Genomic DNA, 23272 nt, shown 5'->3' with positions numbered 1-23272 from the left:
ACTTTTCTCTTGACAAAGTAAAAAAATCAATATTAAATCACTTCCTGACTGACAGAAATATCTTTTGGAACTGCAGCTGTTTATGGAGAAGTTGAATATTTGGCAAACTTATTTAAACAGCAAGCATCATATACAATAGATGAAGTAGGATTTGAAATCCCAATTGTTGTTGCCAGCCACGTTAGCTTGCACGTGCCAGCTACCATTCGATTGCTCTCGAGAAAATTGTCTTTCCTCTGTTGTTCCGCAAATGTAAGCTGGAAACAATTTGAAAATCAATAGAAAGATTGAAATATTTTCTCGGATAATAATTGAAATTTGATATTTGTTCAAGAAAGCAAATCAGCGAGGAAGTAGAGCAGAAGTATACGATAAAAATATCAAAGAAAAAGCTCGTATTTCCCAATACTTTGTCTAATTGCATACATGTAAATAGGGGTGGTGGTTTTCGTATTTAAAAAGAACATCACTCCACAGCCACACATATTTTAGACATGGTTATCAGAATATCAATTTTAGCTTATAAAAAGAACCGACGATAAATAAGCTTCACGAATCTATTTCTTCCCCCACTTTTTCTTTTAAAAAAGTAGTTGTACGTGAACTGTTTTTCTTTTCGATTTAGTTTAAGAAATCTGGTAATTCATTAATTGAGAATGAAATAAGTATATTCATATGAAACCTAACATTATGATTTTGTGTGTGTGTACGTACGTGTGTATGAGTGCGTGTATGTGTGTTGTAACGCTTATAACTTCCACAAGTGATGTAAGTGAAGTGATTTCAGCCTAGAAATGAACTTGAATTCTTCCATTTCACTGGTCGCTAAATGTTATCACCTGGAAATACGCATGTTATGTAGACTAACTCCAGAGAAATGCTATTCGACTGATTGGTCACCGATGGTTTGTCTCCTAGCTCTACTGTAATATTCTCTTTCCCTTCCATCTGGTTATTTTCATCCTACCAACACTTAAGCCCTCCCGTCTCACTCATCATTTCCTTCTCCAATCCTCCATGTTGAATCCAACCACCCAATGCCCTACATTAACCACTACACCAATTCCTTCTTCCCCAAGAGCGTCAGTTGTCCCTCCCTGATCATGTCTTTCTTGAATCGTCGACCTCAACAGTTGAAGTAAAATATCGGTTTCAAATTTTGGTATAAGGCCAGCAATTTAGGTGAAGAGGGGTAAGTCGATTACATTCACCCCGGTTGCCCGTTCTCCTCATCTAGAACAACAGGGAAACAAAGAAAAGTTTTCCTCTTCAGCATTCACCATATTACCAGTTGTAGTAACAGCATTGACAGGAAAAAGAAACGAAATTTATTTGTAAACTTTGCAACTCGTCATGCAAATCGGTCGTGAAAAATATGTGACTAATTGTTACAATGAAAGAAAGGTGCTCAGAACTGTGAGTTGAGAATTAGAGAAATAAATTGGAAAGGCACTGGAGCATTTCATGTAGTTCAAAACCTTACTTCACTTTTATGCTCTGATGATTTATGATGTACCTATTAAATACATATGATGTCTCTGTGTTAAATTTGTTGTGAAATCTGGACATAGGCTATATTTATTTCTAAAAGAGATATATCAAAGTTGATAGTTATAATACGTGCATGGGCGGAGGTGACGAATATAGTGGTATATCATCAACAATTTCTGCCAATTAGTCTCGACACTGTTATTGCATTATTATTCTCTTTCTCATTAGAAGACTGTAAATAGGATAATGGAACAATTTTAATGAGGAAATGCTGTTATTAAATAACTAGCTGCTCAATGAGTAGCATGTCTTTGAATTGTCAATTTCTATGACAGTCGGAATATTGGTTAAGAATCGACTTCTCTGACACTAGTTACATTGGAACCTCGGACACCATTTTAATTAACAACTGTGACCACAAACTACCTAAAACCTCTGACTCTATTTTAGACATTTAATTTCTAATACAATCCTTTAAAGCCATTTGCGGATTTTATTTTATCTCGTATTTTATTCTCTGTCCACGTGTGTATTTTGCATTTCATTTCCAATTGAGTTCTGAAACAGTATTACCTGACAGGATTACTTACCTTAGCCATTCTCAATATCCCTCTATTTGTAATCCAAAGCCGACTAGTAGAACCCCACCCCAGCGCAACATTGTGCGTCGAATGTGAAAATAGAATAAAAACACCCAGTCACGATGCTGTTGCTATATTTAAAAAAAAACAAACACTGACTATAATGTTGAAGTAAGGAGTTAGATATGATTGAGGGGAAACATCAACAAACCAAACCGTGTAGGATAGTAGGCTTTGCAATGTCATACGATAATCGAGTGAATACCACAGAAATTGAGAAAATAGAGGAACATTAAGACCTAACCAAATGTGGAACACAAATGTGACACTTGCTTCTGTGGTAATTAGTGAACTTTGCACAACACCCAAACTGCTACCCAAGTCGGTGGCAGTGTCAGACGAAGCAATCGATGCTGGAATGTCCCGATACAGTAACCGACATTCTTGCATGGCCGACTTTTAGAATAGTACTTTTATTTCAGTGTTCAGTGGGTTCTCACCAACTACTTGGTACAACGATCTTCATAGCATTCTATTCCTTTCTGCAACTGCAAAATCGAAAAAATAAATTAAGAAAAAATTATTTTTACTCATTACTAATATTTGAGAGGGTTTCGCAACTTCTTTCATATCTCATAGTTTTTCTATAGCACTGGAAGTTTAGAAACAAATCTTAGAAATTATATTTTTTAGTAATATAATTTCCCTTTACAAGCAGCAAAAATTAAATATCTTACCTTCTAGAATTTCTTTTGCTATGCTCGCATGTGTTCGTCTGAGTCCTCGACAGGCATGCCAAAATATACCCTGTAGGCCTCACACATTTTATACGTTGCTGCTATAGAGTTTTCTTTTACTGTTTGTGTTGGATAAATTGACCTCAGGCATAGCAAAATGTGTCTCTTAGATGCTTGCAGCGTGTTGAAATCATCTCTGCAAATGCAAGTAGGCCTAATAACGTAGGCAATAAGAACAAAACCGCATTAATGAGCTTTATACGTATGATACTATCTATATTACAGGAAAGCCTTTATAGGTATGACTATCTATCTAACAGGTAAGGTCCAGGAAATTCTAAACTGTTCTTGAAAATTCTAAACAATTCTATATCCGATTACTGAACCCCCAACCAAATCCATTTAGAATATTCTGAAAAGTACGTGAGTTTCAAGACATTAATGCTGAGATTACAAAAGGAAGTTTAAGTACTCATTAAATTTTGTTTTCATTTTCGACGATAATAGTAAGAAATGAACATTTTAGCTAGGAATTAAAGATTAAGAAGTCATCGTTTCTGAGAATAACTGCCATTTCTTATAGATTTTTAGCAGATGAAATAAGAAAATAACACTTACTGCTCCGGATCAAGTAAAAAATATTTTGTTACCAATAAAAAGAACACAGAAAGGAAAAGAAAGTTTTAAGCAAATAATATCTGCAAAATCATTCAAGGTTAGACGTTTCGAAAAAAAGAAAACATTAACCTTTCTTTCATAAGAGTAAGGTACTTGCATAAAGATTCCAAAGTATTTCCCAAAGACATTAAGAAGAAATCCACAAAACTGGAATAGGCAAAGCATCGTTGGAAATTCAAACAAAAGCCATTCACCAATACAGAAAAAGCGTGACGGATGAGAAAAGCAATTTTATAAGCGCACAACAATTATGGCTTATCGTACATATGTATAGGTATTCGAGGGTCAGAGACTGATCAAGATACTCTTATGGAATGTCACCAAATGAGATTTATGTTTCAATATAGTCCTCTTCGCGGTTCACACATTTCTCCCATCCGTTTTGCAATGCTTAGATCCCATTGATGTAGAAACTTTCCTCCACCTGGTAAAAAAAGTTATCAACAGCAGGTATCACGTCGACATCACTGCGGTACTGGTTCCCAGCCATATGTTTTATCATATTGGGGAACAGATGATAGATAGGGGCCATATCAGGAGAATAAGGAGGATGATCAACCAGTTCAAAGCCACAGTCACACACAGTAACCACTGAAACCAAAAACTTGTGTGCTGGAGCATTGTCCAAATGAAACAAATCCCCTTTTGTCAGTTTTTATGGGCGCCTGGATTCCATATTCTTTTGTAACTGTCTCAGCAAGTTGGCATAGTACTATCCATTGATGGTGCCGCCCTTTTGAATATAACCAATAAACACAATACCTTTCGAATCCTCTAAAACTAAGGACATTACCTTCCATACAGAAGAAAGGGCCTTGGCCTTCTTTGGAGCAGGTGAGGAGGATGTTTCTGTTGCATGGATTGTCTTTTTATCTCTGGCTCAAAGTGATGACCCCCATCACTCAACCTGGATTAGGAAGCGCTCAAGGAAACCAACTGGACCTACCTAAAAAAATATTAGATTTTCCTGTGATGTGATCAGCCTGGTGCGCTTTTGATCAGATGTCAGAAAACGTCGCACCCACCGAGAAGAAATCTTCGTCATTCCAAGTTTCATTGTGCAGAATATTCTCAACTCTCTCACGGTATATGCATTGGCTCTTTGATTTATAGTCAGTCGCTTGTCAATCATCACCATGTGGTGAACACAATGTTTTCCTCGGCGGTGTCAATTGCAGAACATCCAAATCTTGAGTGACCTTAAGGACTCTCCCATTCCCTCCCTGATTCAGCTACCCTCTTTTGCACTGTTAATAAGGCAGGAGTGTCATCCTTTAATGTAGCAACGATTTCAACATGAATGTCCATGGGGGCAAAACCCTTTTCCTGCAGGGACTTGATGCAAAATTTTGTCGCTGCTTGTTACTTTTGAAGTCTTATTTGAACAGTCGGATGTCAGTTTACGTGAAAAAAACCCCCAAAAAACAAAAAACAAAAAAACAATGCAGTTATTAATAAGAGTTGAAATTAATGTATACAAAATTTCATAGCTCAAGCATCACTCCTTCATAGTTAGCCTATGAACTTTCCAGCTAATCCTCGCATGTATCTACGGCTATACATCAACACACATCCGTGTATCCACACATATATACTTGCATATAATGATGAATAGAGTAAAAGCACTGCCACAATAGAATACATACATATATTATAGACAACCAGTTTTCTTTCTTGCTATCCAGAACTAATTGAAAACTATTTCTAAATTTGTTTCAGCTTTCATTTTAATAATGTATTCTGTTAGATTAGTAAAATCATTGAAAATTCACTGTGGCGAATAATCACGCTATGCACGAATAATCACGTAGTTGTCTACCATAACACACACACACACACACACACACACACACACACACACACACACACACACACACACACATACACACACACACACACACACACACACACATCTTCCCTTTTTATAAAATATGAACAAATTACTATTTAGCTCATTCGAATAAATAACAATAAAGTCTGCATCTCATGTTCCCTGATTTTTCAGACCCACCCCGCCCCACCCTTTGTTTTGAATGTTGTTAACTACAAGTATTCCAATAACTGTTAATTTGAATTTAAATTCCTTATTTAAAGAATTTAAACGTCAAATTATTTGTAACGAACTCGCAAACTAATTGCCAATGAAGGCAAATTGTTGGAATTCAGCTTCACTCAGCGCTTTATTGAATATATTTCAACCGGGTTGATAGTTTCTAGAAATGATCAAGACTCTGCTTTAGTGAAAACAAATAAAAAACAAAAATTTGTATTTTCCATTTATATTTTTCTATTGCTAGCAGCTGGATAGAATATTTTCGCCAGATATTTAACAACAGAGGAGAAAATATTATTTGCAAGAAATAATTTTTTCAATATAATGTTAATTCGAGCATTACTTGCCAAAATCTTCTTTCTCGTGAAGGAATCAATAAACAGTTGCGATATTCACCAGTATCCTTCCACTAGTAAAGATTGGTAATTTACGTAGGATCCATTATTTCTTTTATAGTTAGAAATTCAATTTACTTCAAACTCTCTTTGAAAATGTATATAAACGTAGGTTTTAAGAGTTAAAGAATATTGTATGGCTTGCACTAAAGGTAAGAAACGTTTCATGAAAACGTCGCCTTGAAGCCTAATGTCGATCTTATATTTCCGACCGAACTGAAACAGATTAGAAATATACTTCTGATGGAATTGCATTCTTATTTCGTTTTTGAATGCTTCACCATTTTATGCCATTTTAATAGTATCTCAAGTATCTAATAGGCAGCTTTTGTCGGTATACTATGAACGTATCGCATGTACGAATTGGATGTGAGATAAAATATATCCCAACAAAAGCTGATTATGCATTTTTAATCGAAGTACCTTGCCTAATAAACTGAAATACCAAATAAATTAAAGAATCACTCTAGACAGTGCTTCAGAACACGACATCAAGTTTTAGGTTAATAAGGCTCTGTTTAGAAAATAGAATTGGACAAAATATAAGAATAGAAAAGAAATGAATATTCTTACTTGATTTCATTTTCTAAAATTCTGTTTGAATCAACTGGGTTGGACAAAAGTTCTATTCTGTATATCACGATATAAACAAACCATCTTGAACTGCTATCGTCCTTTATAATTTCAATATCAATAATTGATGCATTCCAGCTCACCTCAATCATTTGCTTGGTTCTTACAGAGTGAAAATTCATTTAATTTACACAGTATAGCTGAATGGTTAAGAAGTGCTGGGTTTCGATTTCAGTGTTTGACTTCTTCGCCAGATTTCATTTTCTACAGGTTCAGATCGACCCTTAGCTTCTGAGGGAAACTGAGGAAGATGGAAATTGTATTTAAAGCCGCTGGGTGGGTTATACTTGTAACTCAAAACATACGCCCTTTGCAGACCCTGTTATCTGCTGATTCAGTCTGAGAATTATGTTAATTGTAGACATATCTCTGGAATACTCAGCCACATGCACGTTAATTCAGGGAAGGTATTTCAGTTGTTTGATTATACATTTTAAATCGATTATACATCGCCAAACGATGGATATTCATTACCGTACCACACACACACATAAACAAGTACACTCCACACACAAACACACACACGGATGCAAGCATGCTCGGAGGCACACACATTCTCGCATACACAGATGCAAGCATGCTCGGAGGCACACACAATCACACATGCAAATTCGTTCACATAAATATAATTGAGCATTGTGACATTTTCAATGTTCAATATGCAGAAATTTATTTTTAAAAATTAATGTTTTAGCCTAACTATATTTCTCTCTCGTGAGCCGCTATAGCCGTTGGCTTAGAATGAGGAAAACATGTTTTGCTTCTTTAAATTGTCTTTATATCCCAAAGCTAGTGTTTCATTATTTCTAGATTAAGCAATCCACATTTTAATGCTATTTTCACTGTATCATTTATTTGGCTCTCTATATACTCGACTCCCAACCCCACCCTTCTTTCTGAAATAATTCTGTGTGGTAGGAAGATTGTAATTTTGTGCTATTCAAACTGGTATCATAAGTTTCTACAGAAACTATTAGGAAGAAGATTAGAGCTTTAATTGGATTGCGAGTTAAAAAATCATTTGCCTTCTTTCAGAGAATAGAAAGTTAATCTTATTAACTAGGAAGAAGAAAGTTAGAAGAAACATGTTGTTGTTATTTTTCTCAGATAAAGCGTGGGTAGTAGAAGAAAGGATGCTAGTCAGGTGTCATATTCTTGACGTTTTCAGCAACATTAATAAAGTGTAAATGGTTCCTACTCGAAATTCTGATAGGATTATATCTTTCATTCGACAAAAACTTACACATGCGAACACATGCACACGTGTACAACAATTCATAAGGCTAGTAATTCATAAAAGTATATATGTATCTATGTGTGAGTGTACCTGTCTGTGTATATGTATGTTTATTCATTGCTACTTTTATAACATTTTATCCTCATAACTAATTCAAAGCCTGTAACTGAGAACTGATTAAAAAACAATAGAGGAATGGGGAAACGACAGAAAAGGGGGACTCACTGTTTTGTAGATTGGATGACTTACAACTTTACGAAGAAGTAAAACTCCATTTTAACGAGGACAGCATGCATGCGTGCACGAAATAAGCAAAACAAAAAGATATCATTCTCCCAATATACTTGTGAGAATACATAGGTACTGACAGCTACGTATGTTTGTGTCTGTATCTTTCTGGTTGTTCCCACCATCGCCTGATGTCCAGTGTTGGTTTGCTTATGTCCCTGTAACTTAGCAGTTTGGCTAGAGGATTAATAGAATAAGTAGCAGACTCATATAGGTACTAGAGTTGATTTGTTCGACCTTCAAAACGTGTCCCAGTGTAGCCCCAGTCCCAATGGCTGAAACAAGTAAGAAAAAAAAGTAAAGAATAAAAATTACATAAATGTCTATATATATTCAGATCAATATGGTACTTAAGTTGAGGCACCAGAATTTAGTATGGTATTATCCATACAATTTTAAAATAAGGTGATTAAAATCAAAATAAGCAACACAGTTACAACTATGATGTTGTTGGTAAAACATGTTCTTTGTCTATCTCATGTCCTCTTGGAGATTGTGTCCTTCTAATTAAATTCTATGTCTTTGTGCAGCTGAAGATTGCTCTACATTTTAAATTGATGTAATGAAATGATTGCATTGTTAAATTAAATGGAGTCGCATGAAACGATCGTACTGCATTACCATTGGATATCCTTGTTGCTTATTTTGATAAATGTCTATATATATGTGCATCAGCATGGCCGCAGCTCTGAGCTGAAACTAAAAATATATTTATTTATATATATACATACATACAAAGATGCATGCTTATAAACTCATTGAACTTACCTTATAACCTAACTTTACATCTGCAAACATTCACCCCTTAATAATAACATCAATAATTAATATATTACTCGAAATTTCTTACACATTTTACTGATTCCTCTTCATATTTCAACGATTCTCTGGATAGGAACGGGTGTGAAGAGAAGATTAACAGAATACAGCAAAGAACCATTTATAGTGTTTAAGCACAGAACAGAAGAAACAAAACAGAACATAAATATTAGTTGGTTTAATCCTTCGTGTAATCTGGCGGTTACCACTGCCATCGCTGAAATCTTCTTTAATCTTATTAAGAAACATTTCTCCACCACCGTTTAAATACGACCAAATTTGAAATAAATAACACAGCTAAGATCAATACTTGGATTTCCTTAGACTGATGTTTTAATAGTTTTAATTATTCTAATTACAACTTACCTTTAGTCTTATTTTCTTCATTTTCAAGACAACATTACATGTTTCTTTTTCGTTCATAACGTTCTGTTAAACGGCATTCTTCAAACATTCTTCATTCAACCTGTAGCATCATTACGAATATATCGATGAGAAGAACCACTGTTCAATTGGGATCAATAACTTATTGTTGGTTTACAAGTTAGTCTTGGTTTGAATAGTTTTAGTGAAATTATAAAACTTTAAAGATTAAATAAAAGAACGAAAGAGATCCGTTATCACATGTTATCTCCTTGCATAATAACTGATAGCGTTTTCAGTGTTCCCCAGTGCAAGTAATTAAATTTGGTTTATATTCCCCTCATTACAAGTCTATTTAACAAATATAAATAACATAGAACGTAGACACGCATACACACGGATGAAGCCACTCTCACACAACGCTGGATTGTACCGTTTTTATTTAATTTTCTCTTATTAGAGAAACAATTTAGAATAAATTTGATTAAATAGAAAACAAACAAATAAATTACCTCTTAAAATACAAGTTTAGATGATATCTTATTTATTATTTGTTGGGAATAAAGTGGTTAAGTTCGACAATGAAAGCCGTTTATGACTTTGTTTTGTAGAATGCTGTCATTAAGCGTTTCCTTAAACTTTTCGTCAATAATTTCAAATGTTTCTTTCGTATATCTCAGCTCTAACTTCGACTTCCTTAACTTATCTGTTATCTATATCTATTCTTTAATCCAAACTCATCGAGCAACTGTTAATTAAATAGGATATTTAAATGATAAAACTCCGATTTAATTATTCCAGCACTGGTCGATGTAAATTATTTATTGAATAAGAAAAATGTTCCTAGAGAGGAAAATAAACGCAAGAAAAATACAGAAATTGCTTAAATAGAGAGAACACCGCTTTTCAAATGAGAATACGTTAAAGTATTTAGTTTACATTTTCGGATTACTTGGGAATCGAAAATATCATGAAGGGTTTTCAGCCTAAAAATAGTGAATTTTTTTTTATTGAGATGAAACACTCATAAGTTTTCACGACAAGAAGCTTCAATCACTGATTTCGTCCGTAAATGTCTATTATTGGTTTCACCAAAATAAATGGGAGTAAAGAAATGAAACTTTATGATGTAAATTTGAACTATGTCAGTTTTTTTGTATGTGGGCTCTTCAACGATGCTGTTAACAGTTTTAAGATTGGGATATATATATATAACATGCACTCACAAACACACACACGTCATTTAATGATCTCTAAACTAAAATAAACTCCACTCTATCTCACGCATTGTAGCAAGTTTCATTCAGGGGACTTAATTTCAAGATTATACATTCTGTTCCTATAATTCACAATTTTAGTAAAAGACGAGCAATTTTGAGAATACTAATAATAAAGGATTAGTCGATGCATCCCACCATTAGTTGACTATCAATTCATTTATTAATCCCCGCAAAGACACCAGAAAAGAAGCGTGAAAGGCTGTTCAATAACAAGAGATAATTGTATGAAAATTAGGTCGTTAAGGCAGTAGGGTGGGTGTCAAATATTTATGGTCTTTTTGATATGGTATTAAATAGAATTGTTATCAGTTATTATACAGATTTTGTGCTTGCACTGTCTTCAGGCAAAATACTAACACCCGCTCTCCACACGCACGCGTATGAGTAGTCAGATAGTAATCTCAGTGAATAAATTCTCCAATTAGGTGAATTAATACTTTGTGTGTGTCTGTTTATTATATGCATACATACTCACCACACACACAATTTTCCATCCCATCATTTACGATTTTTTTTTCAATTAAATGGTTGATATCTTCAAACATTACCCACAACTTGATGTTACATGAATGCTACGTAGACTTACATCAGCAGCTAGATATTTTCAAGGCTACCAATACTATAAGCCTCTAAAAAGTACGTACAACACTTAAAAATTCACCTTAAAGCATGTCACCATTAAAACCCCAAACCCTCATAAACATCTACGCTTTATTTGATAGAAATTGGAAGTGTTTCATAAATAAAACTTCGTGTAAGTTTATTTCCATAATTACCACACTTATTACAAACACTTATAATTCTTAAACATATGGACTAAGCTGAGCTGTCAACGGCTAAAACTGACGACAAATATCTTAAGATGGGTCTATACTAATATACACACATGTCACTTTCCAAATGTATAGCCATGATTTGCATTTATACATAAAAGCAACACTGCTTTGCTAAGTCACGATAATGAAACTCACAAGTAATAATCGGTAATATGATATATTCTGATTTTTATATAAGAAAAATCTTCCTTTGTATTGATGTGAGATGAAACGTGTGTGTATACAACTTACATAGACAATCTTGAGCTGCACATAGAACTGTGAAGGATACTTTGATAGTTCGTCCTTGTGTGTCCTTGTGGGTCTATGAACTGTTGTGCATCTAACTTATCATATCCCAACGTTATATTAAAAAATCTGGTATCTGAAGAAATTGTCCATTAGAAGAGTTTGTGAAAGAGTTCGATGAGTTCAGTCGTTATCAGGTGAAAATGGTTTGCTTATCGTCTGAGTGAAGAAGATAAAACTAGTAGTGTATCTGGTTATAGGTAAGAATATTGGAAATGAAGAAGCGATGTGGATTTGATGATGAGAGACGGATTTGAGAGAGAGTGGTAGTATGAGAGAGATGTGAAAAATAAAGAGATAGCAGTTTAGAAATGTAGAGGAGAGGTAGAAAAAAGTAAAATTCAAACAAAGCGATAGCTGCACCGAGAAATAGAGCTAGGATGGTGCTAAAGAAAATTTGAAATGTATAGTAGTCAAATATTTGGAGAGGAGTAATAAATACACATTCATACAGTGGCCCAGCAACAAAATTTGCTAAGGGGGTGCAAACCCAGGTCCTAATTTTTTTAAAATGAAAAATGTGGATTTTTCCAATGTTAACATTAAAACAAATGCAGGTATAATAATTTTTATTATTATGAGGGTCGGCTGAAATGTTCATAATCTGAGCAAGACACTCTCAATGGAATATGACCAAATGAAGTTCATTTTCTAACATAGTTCCTGTTACTGTTCACACACTTCCATTAGTTGTTGCAGTGCTTGCGTCGCACTGGTGAAGAAGCTTGTCTGTTGATAAAAATGGTCATCAACAACAGATAAGATGTTCTCATCATAGTGATACTGGTGCTCAGCTGAGTGTTTTTCTATGTTGGGAAACAGATGATAACCAGAAGGAACCAAATCACTAACATAGGGAGCATGATCGACCAGTTCAAAGCCAGTCACATACAGCAGCCATTGAAACCAAAGACTTGTGTGCTGAAGCATTGTCCTAATGAAACAAGACCCCATTCATCAGTTTTTCTGGGTGTTTGGTCTTGATAGTCTTTCATATCTGCCTTAGGATGTTGGCATTGAAATTTTCCATTGATGGTGTGATCATTTTGAAGATAGCCAATAAACACAATATTTTTTGCATTAATGCATAGTATATACAATAATGTGAAGTATATTTTGCATATTAAAATGTTTAATTTTGGAAATGTATCAAGCAGAGCTAAAATAAGCAGTAAAAATACAAATTGCAAGTATTTCAAGATGTGGGACACTATATGACAAAAACTAACAAAAAAAAGGAAGAAAATAGTGTGCTGGCCTCAGCTAGGGTTAGACTTGTGAGTAAAAAAAAAGCACCTCTGAAGTGATCTTCCTGGTTAACCGCCTCAGGATGACGGTAGGTAATGCTTTTAATATTATTTCCTTTTTATATAAATTAGTCTGAAATTGTCGAATACATTTCTTTGCAAATTAGGTAATTTCTGGGTTGGTCTGCAATCATTTATAGTTAAATGTTTCCTTTCAAAATCTTTTTTTTTTATTAAACTGGACTAGTATTTCAAATGAGCAATAAGTATCAAAGCATTTAACAATGAGCATTAAATATCAAAGATAAAAATAAATCATTTTGTTCCCTTGTCAAACTTTAGACCTAACAATCTAAATGAGAAAACCGATATGACTGAAAGAATTTTTAAGGGCTTTTATTTTTAGGCTGAGGTCAAACAGTCGAATCCATTCAACCATGTCGTCAGTCTTTAGCAACATCAACTTCAAAGAACTTGAGAGAGGTGACAGACTGAGAGAGGACAAGAACCTTCACACATTTTCAGCATTGCAATATTTTGGAGTTATTTTTGTCAGAATAGAGCTGTCTTCAATTATCCAAGTAATGCTATGTATTGAAGAGTAGCCGTAGATGCTGGTCATATTGTTGTTCTTGCTGTTTGCTGCTACTGTTGTTGTTGTCACATACTTTTTATTTTGACGCTACTTTGCTTCAGAAGTTGGTTAGTCATAAATTCCCTTGGGAATTTTAAGCCCAGCTTCATCACTTTTATTTATTTATTTTTGTTCTTTGTTTTTGCTTTGAAACGAAATCTGGCTTCAAGCATCTTATACAGATCATTTTTTAGACACTATTTTCTGAAACTGGTAAAATTATGTAGGGGGTGCAAATTTTGATCTTGCACCACCTGAAAATTCCAAGAGGTGCAGGTGCACCCGTTGCACCCCTTGTTCCCGGGCCCTTGCTTTCATAATTGCCCTCATCTACAGGCCAACACACAAGTTTGTGCAGATATGTTCACAACATTTCATCGATTCCTCTAATCGATTTGAGTTCTCCAAACAACCTTAACTCGACTACGGAATTCTCACTATATCTGCAAAACTCGTACTCAAATACAGCCGAACATGTGCTTATAATGCCTCCGGAAAAGTCTGGTTGTCCTTATTTTTCTTTTCAATCTAGTTTTCTATAAATGAGTAGATTTGATATGAATAAAATCAATATTTTGTTTTTGAAATTTTATAAAAATATAGTAATGCAGATCTTGGCCAGTGAGATCGTCAGTCGGTTTCAATTCGTATTTGATGCTAATGCACTTTCCTTAAGTCATTAATAAAAAAACAGACGAACGCTACATTATTTCCCTGACATCCTCCATAACAACAATAAAGTATGTGCCTGATCGAATGAAATCGATGTCCTGGTGGGAAGCATCGGCACATAAATAATACATCCACCGCGCTCCTATAATTACCACTCGCCGTATTATACAGCATCCCTTCTGGTAATTAAATTTTCTCTTCATGAAAGTTTGAAAAAATAAGATATTCCGCAAATTTTTATAATTAAATTTTATTACCTTATATGGTCATTAATTTTATTTCTGTCTTATTCGTGTGATTGTGAATTATTTAGTTTTTATTTCTAGTTATTTCTCTTGTTTTTATTGCCGTAATACTTTAATAAATAACCTTCAAGAAAAAGACATTTATAATTTTCAATGTTAATATTCTCACATGCAAATTTAAGGAAATTCTAATTCAGGAAACTAGGTCTAAATAGCTCTTAGCATCATTTCATGAGTACAACATTACATTCTCTTCGATTAGTTAATTGATACTTTGTCCAATGCTTGATTAGAATCTGGTATCCAATCTGCTGAAATCAGATCAATTTAATTTTGGGAAAATTAAAAACTAAAACAAAAATAAAAAAATTATAAAGGAATGCTGATATTCCATTACCCTGACGACTACCACCACCAACAACAAAAACACCACCACCACCACCACTAATAATAATAATAATGATTTCAAATTTTTGTACAAGGGCAGCGATTTCGGGGCAGTGGATAAGTTGATTACATCGACACCAGAGTTTACGATATGCCAGTGCGTAGCCTTAATAATAATAATAATAATAATAATAATAATACTAATAATAATGATGATGATGATGATGATGATGATGATAATCCTTTCTACTGCAGGCATAAGGCCTGAAATTTGGGGGAAGGGATTAAATCGATTATATCGAAACCAGTGCGTAACTGGTACTTATTTAATTCACCTCGAAGGATGAAAGGCAAAGTTGACCTCGGCGGAATTTGAACTCAGAACGTAACGACGGGCGAAATACCAGCACGTAGCCTTAATAATAATAATAATAATAATAATAATAATAATAATAATAATAATAATAATAGTAATAGTGATGCTCTCGAAGGGCGTTTCTGTTAGACCGAAAAGAGAAAGGGGAGCTTAAAAGCGAACAAAAATACAGGGCACTGAACAGGAAGTATGATATTGAAAGAAATGGCCTGAAAGTGGTAATGGAAGAACTGAAACAGCGCCTCGTTGCAAAGATGTGACCAAAGAATGGATACCAGCATAATAGGTTATTCAGAGTAGACCAGAAGAGATTCTATAAAAAGATAAATGGAGAGTGTACAGACGAAAAGTTGATACCAGATAACATTGAAAGTCAAAGGTTTTGGAGTGACATCTGGAGCAAAGACAAGGAACGCAATAAGGATACCGAATGGCTGTAAGAACAGTAGGCTGTCCAAAACAGGCAGAACTGGTAATTTCAGTTTGGGAAGTAAAGGAAATCAGCAAAAAATTGGGCAACTGGAAGGCCCTGGAACCAGATGGAGTTCAAGGCTACTGGATCAAAAGATTTGGTGAATGTCATGCACGAATAGCTGCACAACTCAACACCTTGTCAAATGCCGACCAAGTAACGCCAGAGTGGTTGACAATGGGTAGGACAGTGCTGTTCTTGAAAAACACCGAAAAGGGCAAAATGGGTTCCTGCCACATGAGCAGAAGGGTTGCAAGCGGAAGTGAAGATGTACCAAGGATCAACTCCTGGTAGACAAAACTGTAGTAGAGACTGTAAGAGGAGGAAAACAAACTTAGCCATATCATGGCTCGATTATCGTAAGGCGTACGATATGGTCCCACATTCTTGGATTATGGAATGTATGAACCTATTTGGTATTGCATCGAATGTTAAACGATTGCTTGGAAAAAGTATGTCGAAGTGGAGGACGGAACATACAGCATATACAGGAAATTTAAGGACAATAGAAATCAGGAGAGACATCTTCCAAGGGGATTGCCTGTCTCCACTGATCCTTGTACTGTGCATAATACCACTAACATTGATTCTGAGGAAAGTAAAGGCTGGGTATGTATTCAAAAGCCGCCAGCAAAAAGTCAACCATTTATTATTCATGGATGACTTCAAACTTTATGGTAAAGAAGAATACCAAGTTAGTTCCCTCGTTGATACGGCATATACTTTCAGTGGTGATATAAGAATGGAATTCGGACTGAAAAAGTGTAGTGTGTTAGTCTTGAAGAGAGGCAAAATCAAATGTATGGACGGGCTAGCGATACCATCGGGGGAAGTTATGAAGCAGTAGAAGAGACGGGATATAAGTGCTTGGGGATGTTGGAAATGGGATAAATTGATGGAGAAAGAAATGACAGAAAAATTTAAGGTGGAATAATTGCACAGACTGAGACTTATCCTAAAGTTGGAATTAAACGGACAGAATAAGATCGAAGCTATCAACACTTGGGCAGTTTCACTCCTTAGATATGGAGTAGGGGTAATCGCATGGACAGTAGACGAACTAAACAGCTTAGACAGAAAAATAAAGAAGTTGCTTGCCAGATATGGGATATTCCACCTAAAAAGTGATACAGACAGACTGCATGTACCAAGAAAAAGAGGGGGAAGAGGACTGATCTGATGCGAATACAGCACTAGGATAGAAGAAAGCAACATAGCATGGTATGTAAAAAATGTCACAGAACGACTATTATTGGAATTAAGGCTTATGTGTATAAAGACTTGAGAATGAATGAAACTGAAAGTAGGTGGATAAAGAAAAGAATGCATAGACAATTTCATAAGGCTGTTGCAGATAAAAAAGACAGAGAAAAAAGATAGCTATGGATATAAAACCTGAAAGTGATTTAAAACATGAAACGATGGCTCTAATCTGTGTTGCTTAAGAGCAAGCATTAAGAACCAATTAAATACAGAATAGACAACACATCAGAAAGTGATAAGTGCAGAATTTGTAGATAAAATAGTGAAACCGTATGGCATATTACCAATCAATGTTCGCCACTAGCCCAGAAAGAATATGAGACATCATAACAATGTAGCAAGGATTGTCATTTGGACACTTTGCATCAATTATGATCTTGACAGAACAAAATAAGGCATCACTGAAGATGATAATGCAAATATCCTATGGGATTTTATGATTCAGTGCGACCATGAGATAAAGAATTGGAAACCAGATATAGTGTTGATGGAGAAAGAAAGCAAACGATGCTGGATCATAGATATAGCATGCCCAGCTGACAACAAGGTATGTGATAAGGAAGAAAGAAAAGTCGATAGATATAACAGGTTAGCTTGGGAGGTTAGGTAGTTGTGGTCACTGAAAACTGTGGTAGTAGTACCAATAATTGTCGGAGCCCTGGGAACAGTGAGTAAAAATCCTGAGAAGTACATGGAACAAATAGGGGCTGCAATGAGGATCGAGCTCTTACAGAAAACAGCACTGCTTGGAACCGCTCGGATACTCCGGATGGTGCTCGAAAAATAAGGGGTGTTACATTAGTTCACTGGTAGTGAACAGCTGACACCGTAGTTCATCTACAGCGTTAGAAGCTGTACAAAGACAATATAATAATAATAATAATATTAATAATAATAATAATAATAACAATATTAATAATAATAATAATAATAATAATAATAATAATAATAATAATAATAATTATAACGAAGTCAAAACTATGTATGTAACACTTTGAATCAGTTAAGATCAGAAGCCGTGAGAGCGGCTGCCTGGTACTACTTCAGTGTTGGATTGGAGCAGCAGTCATCGAATCAGCTTTCTCCTTTCTGGTTTTGAGAAGCCTAATTTATCAAGATTATTATTTAGCCAGTGCGGTACATATCTCAGGGCCCCAGTAATTACAAATATAAACCTGAATTTGTAATCTGGATAGAATAACAGTACATTTCTCAATAGTTCAACGTAGGTATTTTCTTTTTTACTGATCTTCTGCTTTATGTTAATATCCAATGGGTAGCTAATTTCCACAACTGTGCACAGTTTCTCATCTCCATCCCAAATCTTTATATCAGGTCGGTTGTGCTTACATTTTATTGAGGTCTTCACTGGGACATTTTACCAGTACTCCCTTTTATTACGAGTGGCTATGGCTTCTACCATACTCTGGGTTCTTATTTCTTTCTCCTCGGGTTTATCCTTCAGACAGATTTCATTATAGAATGTCCTAGCTACAACATCATGGGTCATCGGTAGATAATCCCGTGATAATATTTTCGGACAGTTGCTTATGATGTGGGTGATATCTTCTGTGCTAACTCCACAAAATCTGCATCGGTTGCCATACTTTACTGCTTTTCCTACGTGTCTATCCCTTTTGTCCATCAGGTATTTGGTTGATTTTTCCTGTCTTGGATTGCAAACGCATTGTCTTCAAAGACTATGGTAGATTGTAATCCGGTTATTGGTCCATGAGCGACTGCCTTAATGATCAATATTATCATCTTCTCGGAGCTTTCTACTAATATATCAATATATAGTCTTTTGATCATAAATAATCTGTCATAACAACGAGTAACAATTTGGGCCTTATTTTTGTATGTCATGTGAGTTTATTTGAGGCTATTTTATTCAAGCCCATGTACAAAATTTCAAGTACATATACAAAAATTTCTTTTTGGCGATTCCATACGTAGAAACCTCACTTAGTCTGGTGTTTATGCAGATGCAATTCCTGCGTTACCAGAGATTTTATTCATGTCCTCTGATGCCAGACAGTTAGATGGTAAGAAACTCTTACCTTCTTCTACAATCAATGCTATATCGAGGCACTAGTCAGGGGTGACTTCAGTAAGAAGTAGCTTTCACACATAATTAACCATCCTCGCCACACGCATATTACCAGGAGTTCCCCATGTACGTAACGTCAATGTGAACTACTTCTGTCAAACCGAAGCGTTTTTAGAATCGAATGTGCTACCTAACAGCAATTGGCAAAATCGTGTCACTTGTAGCTGAAGCGAGTCTCATTTCTAAAGAGAGGAAAATTAAATTTAACGATTTCCAGCGGCGGAACATAAATAGTCTGCACTCGTTTATGTGTGGAGACAGTGTAAACTCTGCGCTCTCGAGGTGTTTCGATAAAATTTTAATAAATATTGTTATTGGTTTAACACAAAAAAGAGGAAAGAGATTTAAAAGATCGAATAATCTTTCATCATCATGATATGCATGTGTACATATGTATATACATGTGTATATATGTACATCTATCTATCTATCTATCTATCTATCTATCTATCTATCTATCTATCTATCTATCTATCTATCTATCTATCTATTGATCGGGGTTACCGTGGTCTTTTCCGTAGGCTTTTCTTTCTACGAATAAACCTTATCTGCTTCCCCCTTTACACTTTACATCATGACACTTCTGTGATGCACGATCCCTATTGATCGTTTTTTCTTTTCTTTTATTCTTTTTTCTCCCCCAAAAGAAAAGCTCTACTTTGTAATCTGTCCCATCTGTGTGCAGCCCTGTGTGGCTAATAAAGAAACATATCTATCTATCTATCTATCTATCTATCTATCTATCTATCTATCTATCTATCTATCTATCTATCTATCTATCTATCTATCTATCTATCTGTCTGTCTGTCTGTCTGTCTGTCTGTCTGTCTGTCTGTCTATCTATATATATCTGCATGCATGCATATTTGCATATTAATGCAATACTGTGACAAATTCAACACTCCTTGCACTTATTTGAAAGCTTTCCCAGCAATGACTCAAGTGTGGAACAGCTAATATACACCTGTTTTTCTTTGTGCGTCAAAGAGAAAGAAGTAGAAATAATGGCAGCATCAAGGATGCCCCATAGTGATGAGGCATTGCTTAGTGAACACCGGACAAGTTTTATTTGTTTTTGTTGTTTTAAAAATGTTTATGAAGAGGTTACGTGATGTTTATAAGGTTTTTACATTTGCAACTTAAGTCCCGTTATGTTTTGTGATTGCTGTTAAAAATTATTGTTGATGCAGATTTTATTGAGATGATTTTAATCAACCGGGAAATACGTTCTGATCTCTCAATGTGGATTGCCAGCGGGTTTGAGATTAGAACAGATTATTAGCGATCTGTAATACGCTGATCTCTCGTCGTAATGTTGAAGTATGATAATTTTATCGAAAAGTAATTTTAAAATGTAACAATATTAGAATGTCAATAAGGTAAACATTTCTTCAAAACTAAATTCAATATTGAAAACTCTTTGCAGTTAAAACAGATTTAACGTTGATGGTTTTAATGCATGTGGGGATAAACAGATTGTGTCTTATGTATCATTTATTAAGTTAATGGTGTAAGCAGTTATGGCGAAATAATTTAGTGTGATAAAATAAATGAAAAGGAAAAACAAATAATTTAATTGAAAATACAATTATAAAGAATGTAAAAAACACATATGGTATATATGTTTGTGTGTGCGTGTGTCGGTGTGTTTGAGTTTGTAGAAGTGTGCGTGCGTATGTGTGAGTGTATGTGAGTGTATGTGTATGAGAGTTCATGACGTTTTTATGATGATATGTAGGGAATCTTTGAGAATGTTTATTGAGAAGTGGTTCTTGGCGAATAAAAGTTAGAAAGCTGCAGTTCTGAACATATTTTATGGTTTTCTGTTTCTGGTTTGGGATTTCACTTAGGAATTTCCGTTTCAGTTTGAATTCTATCTCAAAGTTTTCGGATGACATAAACATAACGGGTGTTACTAAAACTATGTGCGCCACATGTTAAAATCGATGGCTGATCTTAGAATTTTGGAGCGTTTTCAAGGTTCACGATACAATGATTCAAACAGACAATTCATCGTAACATGTTTTTGGTTCTTTAACTCTGTTCTTGGTTTTATTTTGTATCCGTATGTTTAAGGCGAAAAACGTGTTTGCAAAGTTAAGGATTGTAGAATAGACCACTTTTGTTTAAGCTTTTGTTATATTTATGGAGAAGTTTAAAATTCTTCGTCAAAACTTTAAAGTAAAGCTTCGTATCTGGTGATGCAATTGTTCTGATGAAATAATGATTGTACCATATTTTACTGCCTTCTGAATTTTCTTGGTTTACTTGTATTTTAATAGAAGTTATTTCTTCATTATAACCATTTTGACCGTAAGTGCGAAGTCATTAAATATTTGGTTAAGTGTAGATAGATTTTTACAGTTTCAAAGAAGTAACTTTCGACAATATTGTTAATGTTTTTGGGTGTTTTTTAAAATATTATTTACAGGCGATTGGCATAGTCGGTAGTTTGATTAGAACTTTGGTAAAGACAGTAGAGAAATTTGCTTAGACCTGAAATGTTTATAATGTTTTGGTCGGGAATGATTCTTAATCTGCGACTATTAAAGAATAAGTTAAAAATGTTCTTCCGTTTGTCATATTGTTGTGGTTTATATCATACTTTATCAACTTACAAGAATATTTTAGTTACTCCAGCAGATTACATAGATTTCTTTTCAAGAAGCAACTCTATCTATCTATCTATCTATCTATCTATCTATCTATCTATCTATCTATCTATCTATCTATCTATCTGTCTGTCTGTCTGTCTGTCTGTCTGTCTGTCTCTTCCCCCCTCTCTCTCTTCTATCTGCATGCGCCCGTGTGTGTGTGAGAGACAGTTCGCTTGTTGCTAGAGTATGGGCACATTGTCGCTGTTCCTATGACAACAGGTGGTTGCTAATTTTTCTTGATTCCCCCGCATCGAGTTTTCTCTATTTTTTATCCTATATAGTTTATTTAAAGTGTTGTGTGAAGGACCTAATAATTTGTTACCAACATTAATGATGACCAACATATAAATGGAGAAGGAGAGAATCAGTAAATTGTGCGGAGCAAATGCGGAAACATATTTTGTTTGAAAGCATCAATTTCTACATTTTACTGCAACATGAAATATATCTCCAGTGATTGTAGTATTATTTCCTACAACATACAAATAAGAATAAATAAAACCACTTAATACATAGGGAAAATTATACTTTCTAGCAGCGATATTGGGGCGAGATTAAATAATTAAGTTTGTGTGAGTCATTTTTCCTGCCTTTAAACATTTTATTTCGTTTCTGAATAACATACAAGTAATAAATATAGAAATTTAAAATATAATTATATCCAATATGTTTCTCGTTTGTTTTAATGAATTGATTGTATTAATTTATGTTTTATTCCTTCTGCTGTTGCCCATGGTGTTTTGCACGACGAGAAGTCCCCACCCAGCGCAGTCTTACAGACGCTTGAAGCGCCGAAAGTGTACTTTATGACATATTGTAAGTAGATAGATTAAGTGAACAAAAGTAATACTTGGCGTCGACTTAGTAAGACATTTTAAGTCTCGTTTAGTCAACGATACTCGTAGTAGAGATTTTGTGCTGGCGAATGGATTTCTCAATGCTTGTCTGCTCTACAGATATTTTTTTATATGGAGCTAATGGTGTTTTATTCCTAAAATCTTTCCGTCTTGTTTGATATATCTACGAGAGATTTAAGAACGGTAGATGATTTACATAAAATTTGAAATCTCTAATTCTATAACTCAGCGTCTATTTTCTTTGATTCATCGTGTTTTGTATATTTTAGATAAACCTTTTGTTTCTCTTCAGTGGAAAGTAATTAATTATCTTATGAAGACAAAAAGTAAAAATAAAACCTCTTCAAGGCATTCCTGGATGTGTTAGATTGTGATATTTATGTGACAAAAAATAAGAAAAAAGACGAAGGAAATTTTCTCATAGAAAATAACATTAGTGAAGGATACATCTTTCAAGAAATGTGTTGGACAACATGCAAGCAATAATGTAGAGGCATTCACTCAGGAATTTTCTTGCATATCAATATCTCTTGATATGGGTTAATTACTAAATCAAAAAAATCAATAGCATTAATTCTTTGATGATTTCTTTTGTAGAACAGGTTTAGTCTTCAGAAAATAACTGAAGAACCTAGATGCAAAAAAATAATTAGCATTATATGTGGAGTTTGAC

At 34.6% G+C, this 23272-nt stretch overlaps 1 long non-coding RNA gene across 1 annotated transcript in view; it reads right to left on the bottom strand.

The window, feature by feature from the left end:
* Positions 1 to 2247: 2247 nt before the first annotated feature.
* The window catches only part of LOC118764534, a 66248-nt gene continuing 45223 nt past the window's right edge, over positions 2248 to 23272 (bottom strand). Inside the window, exons 2-3 of the long non-coding RNA XR_005000344.1 lie at positions 2810 to 3005; positions 2248 to 2620 (exon numbers count right to left, since the gene is read on the bottom strand). This is a non-coding gene — a long non-coding RNA (uncharacterized LOC118764534). The remainder of the gene's footprint in view (positions 2621 to 2809; positions 3006 to 23272) is intronic.

This window comes from Octopus sinensis, linkage group LG8 (genome assembly GCF_006345805.1).
Source record: "Octopus sinensis linkage group LG8, ASM634580v1, whole genome shotgun sequence".
Lineage (NCBI taxonomy): Eukaryota > Metazoa > Mollusca > Cephalopoda > Octopoda > Octopodidae > Octopus > Octopus sinensis.
The sequence above is the reverse complement of the archived record's forward strand: the minus strand, read 5'-3'. Positions and strand labels throughout refer to the sequence as shown.